This window comes from Chlorocebus sabaeus, chromosome 2 (assembly GCF_047675955.1).
Source record: "Chlorocebus sabaeus isolate Y175 chromosome 2, mChlSab1.0.hap1, whole genome shotgun sequence".
Classification (NCBI taxonomy): Eukaryota; Metazoa; Chordata; class Mammalia; order Primates; family Cercopithecidae; genus Chlorocebus; species Chlorocebus sabaeus.
In genome coordinates this window covers 87,582,813-87,605,390 of record NC_132905.1, presented here as the reverse complement: position 1 = coordinate 87,605,390, position 22,578 = coordinate 87,582,813, and the positions used below count along the sequence as shown (strand labels likewise).

The window sequence follows — 22,578 nt, the reverse complement described above, 5'->3', positions numbered from 1 at the left end:
TGTATTTTTAGTAGAGACAGGGTTTCACCATATTGGTCAGGCTGGTCTTGAACTCCTGACCTCATGTTCTGCCCACCTCAGCCTCCCAAAGTGCGGGGATTACAGGCATGAGTCACCATGCCTGGCCGTCTTTATTTTTTAATCTGGAAGAAAAACCTAAATTTGACAATTTTCTAAGAAGAACTCATTGGCTGTGTATATTTACCAGACAGCTACCTATAATTTACTCATCCAACTCTTAGTTGGATCCAGTGAGCATTGCTTATCCTTCTCGTTACGTGGTAAAACAAAGGTGTTGAAAATTAAGAACAACAACAAACCAATTATATCTTGGGGGGGGTGGTCACAGGAATATGCATGATTATAATGTTAATTTTAACAACATTAGAAGTTCAGAAGTGGGGTTCAATATCAACTGTTTCATCAAATGTAAAAGCAGATTTCAGACTACCAACCAGTGATTAACACCTAATTATCTCTGAGTAACAATTTTAGTATTTACAAATAATTGCCCCGTTGATTTTAAATTCCAATTTAGAGGTGAAACAATATATGAATATATGAAAAGTGACTTGCAACCAAATAATTATTAGTAATTTTATGTAGTCTTTTAAAAAATAATGTTTTAAAGATTTTCTTGATGAAATTACAAGAAAAGCTAAGCATTTAAGTGGGTGATTAAAATAACTTCATTACTAGGTTTTCTGAACATTATCAGAAGAGTGAAGACAAAGCAGTTAGGATTATCCTTGCGACAACCATATGAGGCCTACAGGTAAAGAGCAAATTTGGCTCAAAGTTGCCGTTCCATTTTGGAAACACTGTGGTCAGCTAAAACACGGTGAATTTCAGCACACTGTATCTGCTCTCTCTCTGACCAGTTTTTCAGTTAGCTAGATGAAACTGAACTATTCACAACTGATTATGAACACAATAATCAACCATTATGCCTTCATCTAGTTCACTTGGATTTCTCCTTCCCAGAAATAAGCAGCATAAGGTCCAAGAGCTTAAGACATGACAAATTCATTTAGGTTGTAGCTATACTAGAAAACAGAAGTGTTAATCCAAGTAGAATTAACCACTCACTCATCGTCTTTTTTGTTGCTCTGCCCACCTACTTGTGTTAATTTAATCCAATTACTTTATCATTTCTCAGAAATGCTAATAACGCTCTTTCTTTCGTAAGAGGAATTTTACATAATTCCAAAAGTAATCACTGGCCTCTACTATAATAAACACACGATAATCAAACATGCTTTCTATCTTTCCTCGAAACGGTAATTAACTTTTTATCTGAAATCAGGGATTGCTGTTTTAGGATTTGTATTAACTGTCCATTTTCTCTGGTTTTTCATCAATCAAATTAAGTATTATCAACAAAAATACTATTTCTTCTTTCAAGCTTCCCAGTTCCTCTCTCTAGAAGTAATCTACACACTGAATTCTCAAGAATATTTTTCTCCATTTCTCTTACGGCATTTAACCTCTTTTACTGTTTGATTACATTATTTATCTACATTTATTCTTTCCATATAAGCTCCTTAAAGGAAGGACTGTACCTCATTCATTTTTTAAACCACATTGCCTGATGAAATAACTTGGACAGATGAAGCACATAATACACATTTTGAATTAGAAGCTAATTTATAACTGAGACAGAATTGTCTGAAATATATTAAAGTCATAATGATTAAGCCTTAAGAACTCAGGAAAAAAATATTCTCACCGTCTGTCTCCAAGCTCTGAGCCTCTGCTTTCTGAGAAAGAAAACTGAGAAGGCTGTTGAAAAGTAGCCCTGATGTCATCCGGAGTCTTCAGATTCCCCGTCCTCCTTCAGTCAAGTATGTATCTTAACAAGAGGGAAAAGATAGTTTGGCATCTATTCCAAACCAGATTCTGGAACACCTTTTGATGAAGTTCAACTTAGCCCATTACCTTTTATTGTTCAAGTTCGATGCAAAAGTAGTCATTTGACAGAAAATATCAATTGTTTATGAATGCTGGTTCATTAACAGAAAGCAACAGATCTTTGCTTTCCAGATAATAATCGATAAAAGTAACTGCTTCAACAAAATAAGCTGTGAAAAAGGTTTATAGTTGCTAGGATGTGTTTATTACCCTTGGTTAATTTCAAATTTCTTAGCGTGCTAAATTAATTTAGGTACAAAAAATTATAAATCCTCCTAAAGATGCATTTCTTAAAAAAAAAAAAAATAGAAAGAAAGAAAGAAAAGAAAAGAGTAGCTATAGTTTTTCTTTTTTTTTTTTTTTTCTTTTTTTTTTTTTTGAGACGGAGTCTTGCTCTGTCTCCCAGGCTGGAGTGCAATGGCCGGATCTCAGCTCACTGCAAGCTCCGCCTCCGGGGTTTACGCCATTCTCCTGCCTCAGCCTCCCCAGTAGCTGGGACTGCAGGTGCCCGCCACCTCACCCAGCTAGTTTTTTGTATTTTTTAGTAGAGACGGGGTTTCACCAGGTTAGCCAGGATGGTCTATAGTTTTTCTTATATGGAACTTTTTCAGCTTCGAAACACCAACTGTGTAATCTTTGCAGCAAAAAAATTGGCAATAAATATCAAATGCCCTATATCCATAAAAAGATTTACACAACATGTCTACAGCAGATTGATTTTTAATAGTCAAAAACTGGAAACAACTGGAATGCCCATCATCAACAGGTGAAAGATCATATGGTATATCCATACAATATAATTTTACTGCTCAGTATCAAAACAGAATACACACACACATATGCAAAATAAACATGGATAAATCTCAAAATAATTACCCTGAGTGCAAAAAGCCAGACAAAAAGAAACATATTTTGTGTGATTCCATTTGGGTGAAATTCTAGAAAATGCAAATTCATCTACTGTGAAAGAAAATAGATCAGTGGGGTTGCCTGGGGATGAAGGATGCCAGAGGGAGGGATTACAAAGAAATGTTATCTTAATTGTGATGATGGTTTCACAGGTGTACACATATGTCAAAACTTGTCAAATTATATCTTAAATATGTGCAGTTTATTATTTATCAACTATACCTCGATAAAACTGTAACAAAAATTAAATGCCTTAACATGTTACATGTCCCTCGATGCAGCAATCCCATGTCTAAGATTTATCCTAAATTTAAAAAATCATGGAGGATAGGTGTCAATATTTAGCCATAAGGATGTTCAAAATACATACTATTATATTTGTGCAGTGCATTGTATACAGCCATAAAATGTCAAAATGAAAAAATTAGAAATAGTTAAATAAACTACAGTATATTACATCATGGAATATTATGTAGTCATTAAAGTATTATACAAGAAAATTAAATTATATGAAATTATATACTATATTAAGTGATAAAAACAGGAAACAACATTATTTCAGCATAACTGAATTTTTGTTTTAAACAAAAGTAAATGCAGTTATTATTTCTGCATTTAGAGGTAATTATTATTTTTTCTTTTTGATTTGTATTTTCTAATTTCTCTGTTTTTTTTTGTTTTTTTTTTTTTTTTTTTTGAGACGGAGTCTCGCTCTGTCGCCCAGGCTGGAGTGCAGTGGCGCGATCTCGGCTCACTGCAAGCTCCGCCTCCCGGGTTCCCGCCATTCTCCTACCTCAGCCTCCCGAGTAGCTGGGACTACAGGCGCCCGCCACTGCGCCCGGCTAATTTTTTTTTCTATTTTTTAGTAGAGACGGGGTTTCACCATGGTCTCGATCTCCTGACCTTGTGATCCGCCCGCCTCGGCCTCCCAAAGTGCTGGGATTACAGGCGTGAGCCACCGCGCCCGGCCTTGTATTTTCTAATTTCTCTACAGTAAATATGTACATATTACTTTTCTAATAAACACCACAAATAAAATGATGCAAATAGGAAAACACTAAAAGTGTCCACTCCCTAACACAAGTACAAAACTCCTAAGAGGCAGTACACATTACAGATGTAGTTCTGAGCTATCGCACGGCCACCAGCGGCACCCTACCAAATAGCTGTGGGAAAGAGACAGGTCTGACACATAAAAGGGAGCATCACTAAGTGAGTAATGCTTTACCAGTTACAAAATGCTATCATGGACATGACTGTATTTGATCTTCACAACTCAGTGAAATCAGCAGAGATTCCATTTTACAGAGGAGCAACGGATGGTGAGCGGGGCTGGTTAAGTCATATGTCCCAAATTATAGACCTTGGACTCAATCAAACTTTGACTATAAATTCAGATAGGAATTGTACGAAGAGTTGGAAACAATCACTTGCCCTGATTATATATACCTAGAAGGATGTGATCACACATCAACTTAACAATAGCCATATCTGCAATTACATGAGTACTCCTATTAGAACGTGGTAGGGACCTTGGGAATTTCTTAAGTCTCCCATCCCCAATCTCTGAAGCAATACTCAAGGCACGCCCATCTTCCTGTTATCAACATTATCTACCAATTCACTGAAATTCCAGTAGAATTTAATTGTTCAGTTTTCAATTACCTTTTTTCCTTCTTGACAAAAAGATTATAATCTTTTATTTTACAGTTGGAACAATAAAGTAACCATAACTATATTTAAGAAAGCTGGCCAGGCATGGTGGCTCACGCCTGTAATCCCAGCACTTTGGGAGGCTGAGGCGGGTGGATCATGAGGTCAGGAGATCGAGACCATCCTGGCTAACACGGTGAAACCCCATCTCTACTAAAAATACAAAAAATTAGCTGGGCATGGTGGCAGACGCCTGTAGTACCAGCTACTCAGGAGGCTGAGGGAGGAGAATGGCATGAACCTGGGAGGCGGAGCTTGCAGTGAGTCAAGATTGTGCCACTGTACTCCAGCCTGGGTGACAGAGTGAGACTCTGTCTCGGGGGGAAAAAAAAGAAAGAAAGAAAGGAAAGAAAGAAAGAAGAATAAAAAAGAATGCTGCAAATAGTAATCTCCAAATTGATTACTGGAACTTCATTAAAATATGAACTTGTGGGCTAAATCTTTTTTGGTCTAGGTTCATAGATATGAAACCCTACAAACTGGCATATTCTATAAAGAAAACTACCAACTCCTGAGAAGAGTAAAAGAAAATACCTTTAGAGGAACATTATTATTATCATTATTATTTTTATTTTTAGAGATGAGGATCTTGCTATGTTGCCCAGGCTGGTCTCAAACTCCTGGGTTCAAATGATCCTCCCAAATGAGCCTCCCAAGTAGCTAAGTGCACCACAGTGCCCACTTAGAGGAACATTATTAATGAATTGGTCATTATCCGTTGATGATACCATAAGGCATCCTTACAGCTCCTACTCTTACCAACACTCCCAGAACTAAAAGACTTAACAGGTAATGATAACTATAGTTTACTGAGCAATTACTATGTCTCAGACATAACAATCAGCCTTTTACAGACATAATCTTTAAAAAACACTATAAGGTGATTATTATTATCCCCAGTTTGTAGATGAGGAAGCTGGGTTTAAGTTACCCCAAGTCACAAAGCCAATAAGGGGCTGCGGTGGAATACAAATCCTAATATTTTGGAAAAAGACAGCACCTTGGCAGTTCTCTGGAACATATATTCTGATTTTTCTCTACTACTGTTCATCTACAATGGTCTCAATTCAGGTACTGCAAAACACTTGGCACTAGCATATCAACTTAATGAGCCTACATTTTCCATGTAAAAAGTTAAAAGTATTCCAAGCCCACAATTTGTATTTGATATTTTGTCACATTCTAGAATTAGTTTATGTTAATGGTTGGTCTCTACTAAAACATTATTATACTCCTCCTTTTGAAACAAATCTATGACCACACAAAAGATAAATTAAAGAATATTTAAATAAAACCAACAAAAGTTAACACAAAATAAACTACTCTAACATTAATACCTAAAGTTTTCCTATATTAATAAGTGGGTAAATTAGCCTTCAGTTCAAGTCAGTGAAACAGAATATGCCAGATGTGTTTTGAATCATGACAAAAGAAGCATGTCTAATGAATAAGAAAATTTTAAATAACTTCATCATATTATGAAATATTATACAATCTTTAAAATGCATGTTTTCAAACACATCTATTTTTTTTAATAATGTGGTAAAATTATCAGAACACAATGCTAAGAAAGCAAGATACTATTCATCTGAGTTGAACAAACTGCCAAACAAATTAGAAAGGCAGACGCTACGCTAGGTGCTGGAATTACAACATGAATAAGACAAACACAGTTCCCATGGGAAAGAGACAAGAAGGAAACAGAAAATAAAATAATTGAAGATTTCAAACAAAGCAAGAGGTAGAGAGGAAGCTACTTTACATAAAGTGATAAGGAAAAGCAAAAGCTTCTCTGAGAAAATGACATTTAAGCTGAGAAGGTCCTAGTCATACAAAGAATAAAGTGAAGAGAATTTCCAATAAAAGCAATAGCGTATGCAAAGGATGTGCCTGCTCAAAGAACTGAGAGATGACCAAAGTAGGTAGTAATGAGAAAGGAGAAACATGGTAACAAATTAGGTCAGATATATGAGCATAAAGTACGATCTCAAATTTGTTTTTTAATGTGTTACCCCACACACATATACACACACCATACTGAAGGGACAGAGAACACAATGTTAACAGTGATAATTCTAGATGGTAGGAAAAGGAGTTGGGGTTATTTTCCCTTAATATTTCCACATGCTCCAAAATAGGCTGCATAAACATTACAGTGAGAAAAAATACGGCTAGAACTTCCAGTCCAGTGTTGAATAGAAGCGATGATGGCAAACATTCATGCTTTGTCCCCATTTTACGGAGAAAAAAAATCCATCTTCCACGATTAATTATTATACCGCTATAGTATAATACAGCGGTTATTCCCTCCTCCCTGTGTGTAGTTTTTGAGTTTTGTTTGTTTGCTTTTATCACTGATGTGCTGGATCCTGTCAAATGATTTTTCTGTATCTATCGAGATAATCATGTGAGTTTTTACTCTTTTATGTGGGTTTTTGGTCCTTTATTCTATTAATAATATACATTTTATTGTTTCAGTGTTAAAACAATCTTTCCTTTCTAAGATAATTGCCTACAACTAATCTATCATACTAATGGTGAAAGACTGAATGCTTTCCCCACCTAAGATCTGAAGAAGACAAGGATATCTGATGTCTACTCAGTGCAACAAATATAAAGACAGATAGATTGAAAAGGAAGTTAAAATTATCCTTATATGCAGGTAACATGATCTTGCTTGTCAAAATTCTAAGGACTCTACAAGAAGCCCACAATAATTAATAAAAAAAGGTTTAGAAAGGTTTATGATAAGATCCACAATCAACTGCATTTCTTTTTTTTTTTTTTTTTTTTTTTTTTGAGACAGAATCTTGCTCTGTCGCCCTGCCTCAGCCTCCCAAGTAGCTGGGATTACAGGCATGCACCACCATGCCTGGCTAATTTTGTATTTTTAGTAGAGATGGGATTGCACTATGTTGGTTAGGCTGGTCTCAAACTGCTGACCTCAGGTGACCCACCCACGTCGACCTCCCAAAGTGCTGGGATGACAGGCATAAGCCACCACACCTGGCCATTAAATTCATTCTTAAGCTTTATTCTTTTTGTTACTCTTTTGACTGAATGGAATTTATTTTTGGATGGTTTGTTGCCAGTATATAAGAAATGCAGCCGTGTGCGGGGGCTCACGCCTGTAATCCCAGCACTTTGGGAAGCAGAGGTAGGAGTAAAACATGTGCACTCAAAACTACAAAACACTGTTGAGGGAAATTAAAGAAGACTTGTTTATTGGAACAAAGATTCAGTTGATTGAAAGATTCAATATTACTAAGACGTCAATTCTCCCTACATTGATCTACCTAAATGCCATCGTAATCTTTTTCTAGAAATTGGTCCTAAAATATATATGAAAGTATAAAATACCAATAAAATTGAAACAACTAAGAAAAAGTATGAAGCTGCAGGACTTAAACTTATCTAATCTCAAAGCATGCTATAAAGCTATATGGTAACCAATAGTGTTGATCCTGGCATAAAGATACACATATAGGTAATGGAACAGAATAGAATCCAGAATAAACTCCCATTCATAGTAATTTAATTTTTGACAAATATGCCACTGCAATTAAAATAATGGTCTTTTTAATACATGGTGCTGGTACAGCTCGATGTCCATATGTGAAAACAAATAAATAAGGGTAAACCTGTATCTCTCAACATACAAAAATAACAACTCAAAATGGATTAGAGCCTGAATTGTAAAAATTAAAACAGAACTTCTAGAAGAAGGAATAGGATAAATTCTTATGAACTTAAGTTACAGAAAGATTCCTTAAATAGGACAACAAAAGCACAATCCATTTCAAACAATGAAAAACGGAATGTCATCAAATTGAAAGACCATCCACACAATGGAAGAAAATATTTGCAAATCATATAATTGATGACGATACAGTATACAGCATATACTAAAACCCTTTGAAGTCAGCAATAAGATAAACTGACCAAATTTGTTTTAATGGACTAAAGATTTAAAGGTACTTCACCCAAGAAGACATGAATGTTTAGTAAACACATAAAAAGATGCTCATTGTTATCCGTCAAAGACATGAAATATTAGTAAAATCACAACGAGGTCACATGTCACACTCACTAGAATAGTTACATTAAAAAAAAAAAAAAAAGACTGAAAAAACTCGAAGGTTACGGAGGACAGGAAGAAACTGAAGCCCTCCTCCATTGCTGGTGAGAATGTAAAAACGGCATAACCACTTGAAAAACAGTTTGGTGGTTTTTCACAAGTGAAACATACGTGAATGTATACCCTTGCAATGACTGACTCATTTTACACTGGAGTACCTAACCAAGAGAAATGAAACTATATGTACACAAAAAATCTGTCTACAAATGGCGATATGGGCAACAATCATAATAGCCAAAAACTGTAAACAAACCAAATACTCACCCACTGGTAAAGGCAAGCATAAAGCGGGAACCAATAAAAAAGGGAACGAACTAATGATTCATGGAAGCAAGGATGAACCTCAGAAACTTAATAGTGAAAGAAGCTAAATACAAAAGATATCTATATGGTATGATTCCAAAAAGATATCTATATTGTATGATTCCGTTCATATATGAAATGTCTTAAAAAGCTGAATTGTATGTAGAGAAAGCAGATCACCTCCTGGGGCAGGAGAAGACGCAGAGACTGGAAGTGGGAGTGAAGGACGCTGTGGACACATGAAAATGTCCTAGCGCCGGACTGTGGTGATGGTTGCAACATCTGAGTGCACTGACTCAAAACCTTCAAACTGAACACTTACAGTGGATGAATTGCTTGATACATGCAAATATGTCGAAATAAAGTCATGAAAAATAAAAACAACATATTACATACAAAATCATAAACTGATTTAAAATGAGTCTAATGTACTGACAAAGGTCTAATATCCAGAGTTTACAAAGAGTTTAAACAAATTTACAAGAAAAAAAACATTAAAAGATGGGCAAAGATATGAACAGACAGTTCTAAAAAGAAGACATTCATGCGGTCAGCAAATATTTATATATATTTATATAAAATTTTTATATATATTTATATACATATATATAAAAAAGCTCAACATCACTGATCATTAGAGAAATGCAAATCAAAACCATAATGAGACACCATCTCATGCCTGTCAGAACGGTGATTATTAAAGAGTCAGAAAACAACAGATGATGACAAGGCTGTGGAGAAAAAAGAATACTTTACATTGCTGTGGAGTGTAAATTAGTTTAACCACTGTGGAAGACAGTGTGGCAACTCCTCAAAGACCTAGAGGCAGAAATACCATTTGACCCAGCACTCCCATTACTGGGTATACACCCAAAGGATTACAAATCATTCTATTATAAAGACACATGCACATGTATGTTCACTGCAGCACTATTCACGACAGCCACGACATGGAATCAACCCAAATGCCCATCAGTGATAGACTGGATAAAGAAAATGAGGTACATATATACCATGGAATACTAAGCAGCTATAAAAAGGAATGAGATCATGTCCTTTGCAGGGACATGGATAGAAGTCATTGTCCTCAGCAAGCTAATGCAGGAACAGAAAACCAAGTACTGCATGTTGTCACTTAAAAGTGGGAGCTAAATGATGAGAATACAGGGATACACTTCTGGGGAACATTACACACTGGGCCTGCTGGGTGGGAGCTGCGAGGGGAGGGAAAGCATCAGGAAGAATAGCTAACGGATGCTGGGCTTAACATCTAAGTGACGGGCTGATCTGTGCAGCAAACCACATGGCACACGTTTACCTATGTAAAAAAACTAGCGCATCCTGCACATGTGCCCTAGAACTTACAAGTTGAAGAAAAAAATGAGTCTGATGTAAAATATGTTGCCACTTCTCTCATTAAATAACAATCATACTTTAAGATAAACCTAATGTATTACAATTACTCTTTGGAGAAAACAAAAGTAGAATTAAGATGACTATTCACCTTCTTCATACACTTCTGGTGGGAATGTAAAATGCGGTGTAGCCGTTCAGAGGAACAGATAGTTCCCTAAAAAGCAACATCAAGTTACTACATGACCCAGGAATTCCACTCCTATGTATATACAGAAGGGAAATAACCTAATGTCCATCAACTGATAAGCAGATAAAATGTGATAAATCCATACTAGGAAATATTATTTAGTCACAAAAAGGAAGGAAGTGCTGACACATGCTAAAACATAGACAAACTTTATTATGCTGAGCGAAAGAAGCCAATCACTAAAAATCACATGTGATCCCATTTCTGTGGAATGTACAGAAGAGGCAAATTAATCTAGACAGAAAGATCAGCAGTTATCCAGGGCTGGGGTGGGAAAGGATGGAAATGGAGAGTGACAGCTAACAGGGGTGGGGCTCCTCTTAAGATCACGAAATTGTGAAAAAAGACTGTGGTGTTGGTTACACACCTATATGAACATAAAAACTGCGGAACTGAACACTTTAAACAGGTGAATTTGTGGTATGTAAATTATATCTCAATAAAGCTGTAAAAATGACTATTCACCTGATATTTATTAAAACATCAAAAGTAATTTCAGGGTAAAAACCTAGATCTCTAATCTTGTTTGCTTTTGAAGTTATGTCACATTTATCAGAAGTTTGCTAATATTCAATTAATTCTGGCTAAATATAAGAATACTTTTTAAAAAAACTGTATTTTTATACACCAGCCACAAACAGAAAACAACATTTAAAAAATATCCAGAAGCAAAGCATACCTAAGAATAAAAGTAACTTGTAAATACTGCATGTTCAATATAAATACAATATATTGGAAGGCATTAATAATGAAACCTGAATAATCCAAATAAATGGAATGACATACCATGTTCATTATATAAATACTCAGTATCATAACATGACAATTCTTCCCAAATTAAACAAATGCTTTTAATGCAATGCCTATTGAAATGTAAACGGTTTAATAAGTTAATTCTAAAATTTGCATGAAGCAGCAAAAGCCCATGAAAGAGAAAAAAATCCTACCACCAAAAGAAAATAGTAGGAATCCTGCCTTGCCGGATACCAAAACGTATCAAAGTTCTAACAATTAAGCTAGTGTGCGCCTGGAAAAGAGACAAATAAATTGATTGCTGGAAAACAAGAACATCACACGGAGAAAATATTTGACAAAAGTTACACTTTAGATGCCCAGTGAAGGCAGACATCATTCAGTAGTGCTGAAACAACGGGTTATCCACTGTGTTATCCACTGAGGCAAAAGTGGACTCCTGCGGTCTAACATATAAACGATCAATTCCAGAGGGATTAACGTTTTAAATAGAGAACGCACATCTTCAGTATTTTTAATACAAAATATAAGAGGATATCTTTATGATCTCATAGTAGGAAACGTTTCCTTAAGACACAGAAAGGGTTAACTATACATAAAGTATTAAGATTAATAAATTCAAATGCATTCAAATTGAAAACTTCATTCATCAAAAATACAACAGCAGAAGATGTGCCGAAAAAATTGGGGGTTGGTGTGATGGCTCATGCCTATAAACCCAGCACTTTGGGAGGCCAAGGTGGGTGAATCATTTGAGGTCAGGAGTTCAAGACCAGCCTGGCCAACATTTCGTGAAACCCTGTCTCTACTAAAATACAAAACTTAGCTGGGTGTGGTGGCGGGCACCTGTAATCCCAGCTACTAGCGAGGCTGAAGCAGGGGAATTGCTTGAACCCAGGACGCAGAGGTTGCAGTGAGCTGAGATCGCATCACTGCACTCCAGCCTGGGCGACAGACAGAGACTCTCTTTCTCTCATACACACACACACACAAAACTTTGGTATCTAGAATATGTGTGTGTGTGTGTGTCCTATAATATTTTAATTAAAAACGGGCAAAACAGAGAGGGGGTAGCCCTAATAAGAGGTGTGAGAGAGTTCAAGCAGGAGGAGGTGAGTGTCACTGTGGAGTGGGAGAAATTATGTGGTACGGGGAATTCAAGCCTAAGCTCCAGATCTGTATTGCACTTGTTATTGGATGTGTTATTTTAAAATTTTTAAAAATTTATGACATAAAAGTATTTAATGTAAACTTTTAAGTATACAATGGACAAAAGGTATTAACTTGCATTTCACGAAAGAATACACTAATGGTGAATAATCACATGAAAAGATGTCTAACCTTATTAGCAATCACAGAAAAGCAAATCAAAACTAGTAAGATGCCACTTTGCATTCAATAAATTAAGAAAAGGGTGGTTTGTGGTGAGCAGGATGACAGAGAAGTCCTTGCACAGGAGTGGTCCAGCACTGGGTATCAATGCCCAAGCTGGAGCAGAAGGGCGTCCACAAAAAGATGCACTGTGGTATGCAATGTAGAAATCAATGTGGGCTGAGAAGGGCTTCCACAGGAATGGGCTTTGAGGCTTAAGTAAAACTAGGGGGCAGGGTGAGGGACAAGAGAAATGGCAGATTGACTACCTACAGGGAGAATGATCAAATAAAGTAACACTAAGGATCACGGTAGTCAGGTTTCTCACTGTAAGAGGAGGTACAAAAAGGGAAGGAAATATAATTGAAGCCTATAGGATTGGAATGAAATTAGAGACATCAGTATGATCAAGCGATGAAATGTCAAAAAGACACTGAAGGGGGTTCCACTGGCAAAATCAGGCACAAGATTAGCACCAAAATAAGTAACTATAAAAATGGATTACAGCTCACTGAATAAAATACAGGCTCATGTGCACATACTGATACAAATAAATTCACTAAAACTGTGATCAGGAAAGGGATTTTACACAGTTTCAAAGAACCTGCATGCAAAATAATTATTAATTACAGAGGGAAAATGAGTAATTTCACAGTAGATAAACTTAGCAGACACCATCTTAATCAAGTAATCCCAGTAAAAATCAACAGTAATGGGTCAAAATTAAACTGTATGCCACCGCATAGGATGCAAACAGAAAACACAGTATCACTTCTGTGATATTCCTGCTCAATATTCATAATAGGGATCTAATCATGAGGAAACAGAAGACAACCCTAAAGGAAAAGATATTCTCCAAAAGTACGGGCTGATATGGTATTCTAAAATGCCAGCGTCTTTAAAGTCAAAGACTGAAGAACTGTTCCAGACTGAGGGAGACTAAAGAGATGAGACTAGTAAAAAGCAAAGTGTGATTCTAAACTGAATCCTTTGCTAAAAAGGACATTATTGGGACAACTTGGAAACTGGAATGAGCTCTGAGGATTAGATAGTAGTGATGATCAATGACTTTGATGGTTTTGTTGTGGTTTCCAGGACAAGGTCTTCCTTGTTTCCCAGGAAGAAACACATACTTGTTTATTCATGGGTAATATGTCAACAGAGGAAAAAAGTTCCACTGTATTGTACATGTAACTTTTCTGTATGTATTACTTTAAAACTAAAAATAGGTAAAATACAAATGTATAAAATAACAGTTGTGAGTACATAACGGGCATAGGACATAAGAATTTCATAAAATAATATACCAATGATGAGAAAAACACATGAAAAGATGTTCAGCCTCATTCGCTATCACAGAAAAGTAAATCAAGATCATAATATGATGCCACTTTGTATCTACTAATTTGGAAAAAGTTAAAAAGTGACAGTTCTTGGACCTGGCAATGATGTAGCTCAACAGAAGCTCCTGACATATTACTAATGAAATGTAAACTGGTCTGATAACACTGGAAACAATTTCATATTCTTTCAAATAACTGAGCATTCTCTGCATATCTAAACTTGGGTATATACCCCAGAGTTTTGCACATCTTCTTCAGAACACACATAAAAGAACGCTGACATCAGCAATGCTTATAACAGTTATACGTGTGTGAATATAAGTACATCTATATATGTATGTAAGTATATCAACAAGTATATCAAAAACAAAACAAAACAAACAAAAACAAGCAAACAAAAGGACCAGCAACCATACAAATGTCCACACACAGGAGAAGAAATAAACACACACGATGGAATATTGGCCAGGAGTGGAAATAAATGAACTATAGCTACATACAGCAGCTATGAATAAATTTCAAAAAATCATGATGAGTTGAAAAAGCAAGTCTCAAAACTGTACATATTAAATAACTTAAAGAGTGTAAGTGCACTGTTTGCAACTCAATGGATAAATGCTTGAGGGGATGGACACCTCATTCTTCATGATGTGCTTACTTCACATTGCATGCCTGTATCAAATCATCCCTGTACCCCATGAATATACACACCTGTGTACCCACAAAAACCAAATTAAAAAAAAATTTGAAACAGCAAGTATCCGAAAACTTCACACAAAATGCTACCATTTTCACAAAACAAAAACATAAGGTGACATATTATTTAAAAATTAATGTAAAAACCAGTATTATTTAAAAGACAATAAATTATTAACACCAAATGGAAGACAGTGGTTGCAAGGCACCAGGGGCAAGGAGAGCAACATACCAACAGATGCAGCTGCGGTAGTTAAGTCTGATTTGAGGCTCGATGGTAGGTTCTTGGGAGATCACTTTCATATTGTGCCTCATAATTCAAATACATTCCTGTTTACACCAAGTGTTACTTACATGATAGAAAATAAGTGGCTATATTGTGGTAAATCAGAGCTCTGACAAGTATCTTGTTTAGGTTAGCATCTTAATAATTTTCACACATGAACAAATGTTAACTGTTAGGCAACATATTTTCTTTATTCTCCTTGTTAGAAACAAAACCAAACGAGTATATAGGGAGAGACACTCAAAAGAATTGAAAAACTGACTGGCAGATAAAAACTTAGAGCTTGGTCAATCAAAGAATGAGGCTAATTCATATCTCCCACCACTTTGGTCTCTAATAAAGCTAACATAAATGCTCGCTTACTTAATTACTGCAAACTTCACAACTGTCTGATGAAAGAGGGTCATTTTGCAAAAATTACTTAACATGAGAAATAGGTAAACTGGAGTAATTCAATACATTTTGGTTCTTAACAAAATGTATTTTCCCTTTAAATCTAAACAGGCCTTTTTCTCTCTAGTTGGTCACATAGGCCGGCAATCATATATTCACCATGACGGCCAAAACTGTGATGAGAAAGACTTAATCCATCTTAAAGAGCAAAGTTTATTTGCACAATAAATAACTCTTTATATTTAGCATATGGTACTTCCATCTCAAAAAAAACTTACAATTCAATTTTCTCAACAACCTTGCATTACAGATAAAGCACACATTATTAAGCAATAACCACTGCATGAAGCATAATATTTAAAAATCTTTTAAACAAGTTAGAAATGTGAAGGATATTCTAAATCAAATTTGCAACCCAAATACTTCTTGAGTATCTAGCATGTGAAAGGTACTTTATAAGGTACTTTTTGGCATTCTATGTAATGCACACGGATTGAAAATCTTAGCTACGTGCTGCATTCTTGTTAAATGCAAATGAGTACAATAATCTGGTTAAAAGACATCTTACACTAATTCCTCTTCAAAAGAAAGGGAGCAAGAAGCCATTCATCCTGATAAACTCACATAAGATACTGTACTGATTCTTTCTCTGGTCTTGGATTTCTTTTTAATGATGTGCTTGCACATTAACTACAGGCTACACAATACTGAGGAAGTTGGAATGGGGTAAGATCACCTATTTAATAACACATTTCCTTTAGAAGGATCATTGCTTCATGTTACAGAGAAAACAGACATAAAACTAAATCCACACCATTAGTCCTTGTGGTGTATTTCTTTTTGTATGTATATTTTCACACGGTTTTGGGGCTGAAAAATGAGCACTGATTCAAAGAATAAGTATATTTAATGTGCAATTTTTAACACTAAAGTAGGCACTAAATAAAAGTATAGTGTACAAATGTTTCTTTGAATACTCTATTTTAAAATTGCTTCCAGTGTTTCCCTGTGTTGTTCAATGGAAATAAAATATCCACTCCATATAACACTTAATTTTTCTATTTCCTATTCTTTACTGTTACTATTGAAATTATATTCTTTTAAAAGTCATTTCCCATTATTAATGGTCAACATTATTCTTTTAAAAAATATACATTGGTCCAAAAAATATTTATATAAACAAGTGCTTATTTGACATCCCCATTTGGAAGTCTCCAAGCATTTCAAGTTTAATATGTCAGTAACTGAGTCCCTGTTACTCCTAATCTCAGATCAGCTCCATTCTTCCAATTGTTCAGGCCGCCATCCGAGATACCTCTCTTCCTCTCACACCCACATACAATCTTTTAGCAAATTCTGTGGGCTTTACCTTGGAATCCAGAATCCAGAATTCAGTTACTTCTTACTGTCCCCATTGAAGTCATCTCCTTCTCTCCTGAATTATAATAATGGCTTCCTCACTGGTTTCCTTGTTTCTGTTTTTGATACCTCTTTGGTATACATAACACAACTGCTGAAGTGATTCTGCTAAAACATGATTTTGGGCCACTCTTCTGCTCAAAATTTTCTAGGGGCTTCCCCCTCTGACCTCATATCATGTGACTCTCCCTCACTCACCCCACTCCAGCCACAGGAACTTTGACTGGAATACTCTCCTCCCTAGAGGGCTGCATCACTAGCTCCCAAGCTGACTCAGCCCTTACTCAAGTCCATCCTCTGGGTAAGGCCTTTCCTGGTGTCATCTAAAACTTCATGGACATCTCCCCTGCCCCTGCCCTCAAGACCCTCCATTCTCCTCTCTTCGCTTCAATTTTTATTTAGCACTTAATAAGACACCATAAATTGAATTGCTTTGTCTTATTTGTCTATCTCACCAATAAAATGTAAGCTCCAGGAGGGTAGCAATTTATTTTCCTCTTTTGTTCACTGTTCTATCCCCAGGACTTAGAAGAATAACCAAAATACAGTAAGCACTCAATAAGTATGACTGGGTGGGGTGCACAGTTCACACCCATAATCCCAGTGCTTTGAGAGGCTGAGGCAGGAGATCGCTTGAGCCCAGGAGTTAGAGGCTGTGGTGAGCTACGATAACCCCACTGCACTCCAGTCCGGGCAACAGAGTGAGTCCCTGTCTCCAATAAAGTAAAACAAATAAACAAATAGTACACATCTGTATTTTGTGATCTCACAAGGGAGTCTGCAGAGACGAACAAATCCTCATATCCTCACCAGCTGTGACAAACACTGCAGTGACCTCCTCAAACACACAGTGTCCTCTTCCTTATTTGCCTGTTGAAACTCACTCTCTTCCCCTCAGGAGGTCGATCCGAATTAGGTAAAGCCACTTGTGGCAAATAATGTCTATTCTGATAATACGACGCAGGGCCTAGGCATGGGTATATGATGTAATTCTGACCAGTGAAGGTGACCAGGAAATGTGGGAAAATGGCCATCTTTCCACCGTGAAGAGTGACATCACCAAGTCACTCAAGACGGCAGAGGAGAAAACAGAAAATACCATGTGGGACACTGATAAGATCATTATGACAATTCATTAACTGCCAAGACTCCAAATTTTTTGTTGGGTGAGAAGACATACCCTTACTGTTTAAGTTACTTCTAGAAGCCTTCTATTACTTATATTTTTATTAACACAGAAAAATTTTTCAAATATTCACACAGTTTCGCACAATGGGTTAAGTCAAACTAACACTAAGTTGGATTCATTTACCTGGTGGTAGTCAGGTGGTTTCCCTTTCATCATGTTGCATGCCTAGAGAACAGGTTACATGATAATGAAACAAGATCTTTCAATGGAAATCATATTTTCTCATAGGAATAATATGTTATAAACAGGGTTTTCTCTTAATTAAGAATTGAAAATAAACATATTACCAAAACAAAGGCAGTCCAAATATGGAGCTTTAATAAGTTAAATGGTAAAATTGTGCTCCCAATGACTACATATATAACAACGTTCTGCAGAATGGTAAGTGCTCATTCAGAGGGAGGAAAACACGGAAGAAGGGAGAGAGAAGGTTGGGTGGTAAGGAGGGAGGAGGGGAGGTTCCAAGTCCAAATAAATTTAGGAGATGATGATTTAAGTTAAAATAGATCACTACATTCCCTTTCTATGTGTATACACACTCTGGAAGGCGCTTGGAGGACGCCACATTTCCTTTCTATGTGTATACACTCTGGAAGGCGCTTGGAGATCACCACATTCCCTTTCTATGTGTATACACTCTGGAAGGTGGATGGAGGATCACCACTTTCCCTTTCTATGTGTATACGCTCTGGAAGGCGGATGGAGGATCACCACCTTCCCTTTCTATGTGTATACACTCTGGAAGGCGCTTGGAGATCACCACATTCCCTTTCTATGTTTGTACAGTCTGGCAGGCAGTGGGAGGATCACCAAATTCCCTTTCTATGTGTATACACTCTGGCAGGCGGTTGGAGGAAAACGTCATTAATCTGAGATGCTCTCATTCATCTCTGAAATAATCCTAGGTTCAAATGGAGGAATGAAGTAGGTCAGTGATAGTCTGACCCAAAGGGGTAATTTTGAGTCAAAGGGTTTTGATTTTTAACTCAAAACCAAGCCATTAGTAACAAAGCCAGAACTATGACTATCCAAAATGAGAACTCTTCAAATTCTCACTACAACCACCTAACAAACACACACTGCCTCATCACAAAAGTCTTAAAAACTTTGAAAATTCTAATAAACTCCTTGTACTATCAAGTAACTTACTATAGACACAATGGGAGCAAAACAGAAGATATTTTAAAAAGCTTTTCCATAGAATAAACCTAACTCTACACTTAACATAGTATCTGTAACATATAGTAATTGTTTAGTTATCAGTAGTTTTATTAGCTGTCATTTTTGAACAAACATTTGGATGAATGATGGCTCTGGGAAAAAAAAAAAAACTTTCGAAGTCACTGAAAAAAGGTAAGAATGTCCTTCAAAACCTTCTCACCATATTCGCTAATAGTAAACAAAGGTATAGAAGTTATTCTGTTGGTAAAACTTCAAAAAGCAGTAACTGAATCAATTTAACTTAGGACTTTAGTGCAGAGAGGATGTCTGATCATTGTAAGGTTGACTACAGAGGTCTGCTGATCTCAGATCCAATCCTTGCTTCCTTCTGCTCTCCCTTGCTTCATCTCTGAGTCACTCTACATTCAGCAAATGAAGCAGAAGAGGCAGCAGAAGGGTGAGTTAAGACTGGAATTAAAAGTGTGAAGCCACAGAATGACCAAAAGATGTGTGTGATGTGAAAAATGTTTTTACAAAAATATAAACTAGTCTGTTTGATTTCAAATATGGTTCCTTTAAATAATGGGCCACTGAGAAAGCTGAAAAATTAAAATGATCATCTCTGAAGTACCTTATCTCAATGTAAGTTAACTGGATAAGCACTAGTCAAACAAAAATTAAAATGTATCTAATCCCAAAATTCAAACATTAATCATTACATTAAAAAAATTCAGAATTACATTTCCCGCAGGTAGTCAAGGTCATTTCTAAAGAGGTATCTAAGGAATAATACAAAAAACTAAAAAATACTGCATACTGGCCAGGCACAGTGGCTGACGCCTATAATCCCAGCACTTTGGGAGGCCAAGGCGGGCGGATCACAAGGTCAGGAGATCGAGACCATCCTGGCTAACACAGTGAAACACCATTTCTACTAAAAATACAAAAAATTAGCTGGGCGTGGTGGCGGGCGCCTGTAGTCCCAGCTACTCGGGAGGCTGAGGCAGGAGAATGGCGTGAACCCAGGAGACGGGGTTTGCAGTGAGCCCTGATCGCGCCACTGCGTTCCCGCCTGGGCAAAAGAGCGAGACTCTTGTCTCAAAAAAAAAAAAAAGAAAAGAAAAAATACCCCATACAATGTCAGAACTGCATTAAATGCTTTATGCAGGCTTAATTCCTATACAGTAATTCTCAAATAACTCTATGAAGAGATCCCCATTTTACAGATGAGAACACTGAGCCTTAGGGAGGTAAGGTGATTTGCCCATAGTCAGCAATAGTAAGTAAGTGGCAGCGGCAGAGTTGGGGTTCATACCTAGGTTATCTGGTCTTGTTCAAAATCACCACATCACAAGCCTTTGTCAACTTCAATCCATTTACCCATAAACACTTCTTTGGCTGAAATGCAGTTTATTAAAGATTTTAAGTAGTCTCAAGTATACTTCTATACTCTAATGGTGACTTTCAACATGAAATGTAGTTTTAAAACAATTATCTAGTGGGTTATTGTCAGTTATCATGATTAACTTTTATTCATTAGACACAAGTAAATACCTGTTACTGACAATAGGGCTAAGACATACATTATCTCACTCAATCATTATTTATAAAATAGATAGTATCCAATTTTACAGATGAGGCTCAGAGAAGTTGAGTGACTTGCCCAGTTAAGGGGTAAATCTGGGATTCAAACCCAAGTCAGTGTGTTTCACAGTAAGGCATTCCACAATCAATCCCCAATAAACGTCAGCAGTGTCAGGTCAATTGCCTTGGTCAGCTCGTCTCCTGATCATTTCATGAAAAATTAACCATCTGTTTATAAATCATTCATCAAATGTTTTGTTTCTAGAGCTATGTGAAAGACATACATATAATTACAAGTCTTTGCCGGACCCCACTAGACTCTTTAAATAAAAATATGTTCCTGGGGTAATCTAGATTCTGGCAATTTCTATTGCAAATTCACCAAATCCATTGCTTTTGTTACTACCACAGCATAAACATCCTGAATTTTCCTTGCTGGAAGAAAGCCTGTTAAAACTTTGTGCAGGAAAATCTCTAGGACTTTGTAAGTATCAAAAAGCTGAGGAAATGTTGGTACTTTAAAATAAATCCTGACCCAGTAAGAACTGGCACTGGGCCTTTTATTTTCTTGCAGTCAGCAAAACTACAAACCTACAAAAATTCAAATAGTAGTTAAGGGGCATGCATTTTGAAGTAGTTCCATATGTGGTGAGTCACTTCCCAACTCATGCTTTATACTGAAAACTTTTTTTAACCTGGATATGTAGGCAGAAATCCCTTTTAAAACCTATCACAGCCACACTATGAAAGGAAAAGCAAGTCCACGTGGGAGTTGACTAATTGTTTCCCCTGAAAACTGTTTTCCTGGGGGGAAAAAATGAATATTATTATTGACTCCTATGTACCACCTTGCTTTATAGTTCAAACAAATTCAGAAACTGTTTTTCCTAACCCTGTATTGATCTAGATCTTTGCAAAAATGAAATGAAAGACAGGTTAATCATCCAACAAACATAATACGCAAGTGTGTATGAGGAGAGGAGAGCAGGAGGAAGTGGAAAGAACTAGGTCAGTAGGTGGCAGATGTTAAGTGGTTCAAACTTGAAAGGAATCCTAAAAGCATGGACCGAGGTTTGTGGAAACTCTTAAAAGTAACTCAAAAGTAAATGAAAAATAAAAATAAAAATAAAAATGTGTGGAAGAAAGGTCCTAATTTAGAAGGACGTGCTATTAAGTAAAAGAGTGACCATCTAAAAACCTATTTTCTTTCTTTTGAAAAATATATAATTAACAATATTGTCCATAACACATTATCTTTCTATAGCATTACACTGATATCAATGCACTTTATATAATTCCTCATTTATTCTGCATAATATTCTTATGATGTAAGATGTATCCTCATTTTACAGATCGAAAAACTGATGCTCAGGTTAAATGATTAAGAGTATATGTGAAGATGGGAAGAGTATATGTAAAGATGCAGAAGATGCAGTATATGTGAAGAATATAAATCTTAGGATTCTAAAGCTATCATTTTCCATACCATTGTATTTAACTGTGGCTGTGACAGCAGAAGCTCTTAATGGCTACTCAAGAGGTAAAAAAGAAATAAACCCTTTGTTTTAAAACTTTTTTTTTTTTTTTTTTTTGAGACGGAGTCTCGGTCTGTCGCCCAGGCTGGAGTGCAGTGGCGCGATCCCGGCTCACTGCAAGCTCCGCCTCCCAGGTTCACGCCATTCTCCTGCCTCAGCCTCCCAAGTAGCTGGGACTACAGGCGCCCGCCACCTCGCCCGGCTAGTTTTTTTGTATTTTTCAGTAGAGACGGGGTTTCACCATGTTAGCCAGGATGGTCTCGATCTCCTG

The 22,578-nt window shown here is 36.5% G+C and overlaps 1 protein-coding gene across 10 annotated transcripts in view; it reads right to left on the bottom strand.

Moving 5' to 3' along the window:
- Positions 1-22,578, bottom strand: part of NRIP1 (nuclear receptor interacting protein 1) — a 105,547-nt gene that overhangs the window by 52,313 nt on the left and 30,656 nt on the right. For 5 of the 10 annotated variants that reach the window (XM_073010336.1, XM_073010337.1, XM_073010334.1 and 2 more), the window contains exon 3: positions 1,730-1,852. The exons of 4 other annotated variants lie outside the window; for them this stretch is intronic. The gene's annotated coding sequence lies outside the window, so the exon portion shown is untranslated. Of the gene's footprint in view, positions 1-1,729; positions 1,853-3,042; positions 3,125-22,578 lie in introns of all 10 variants that reach the window. One more of the 10 variants, XM_073010339.1, reaches the window with a different exon arrangement.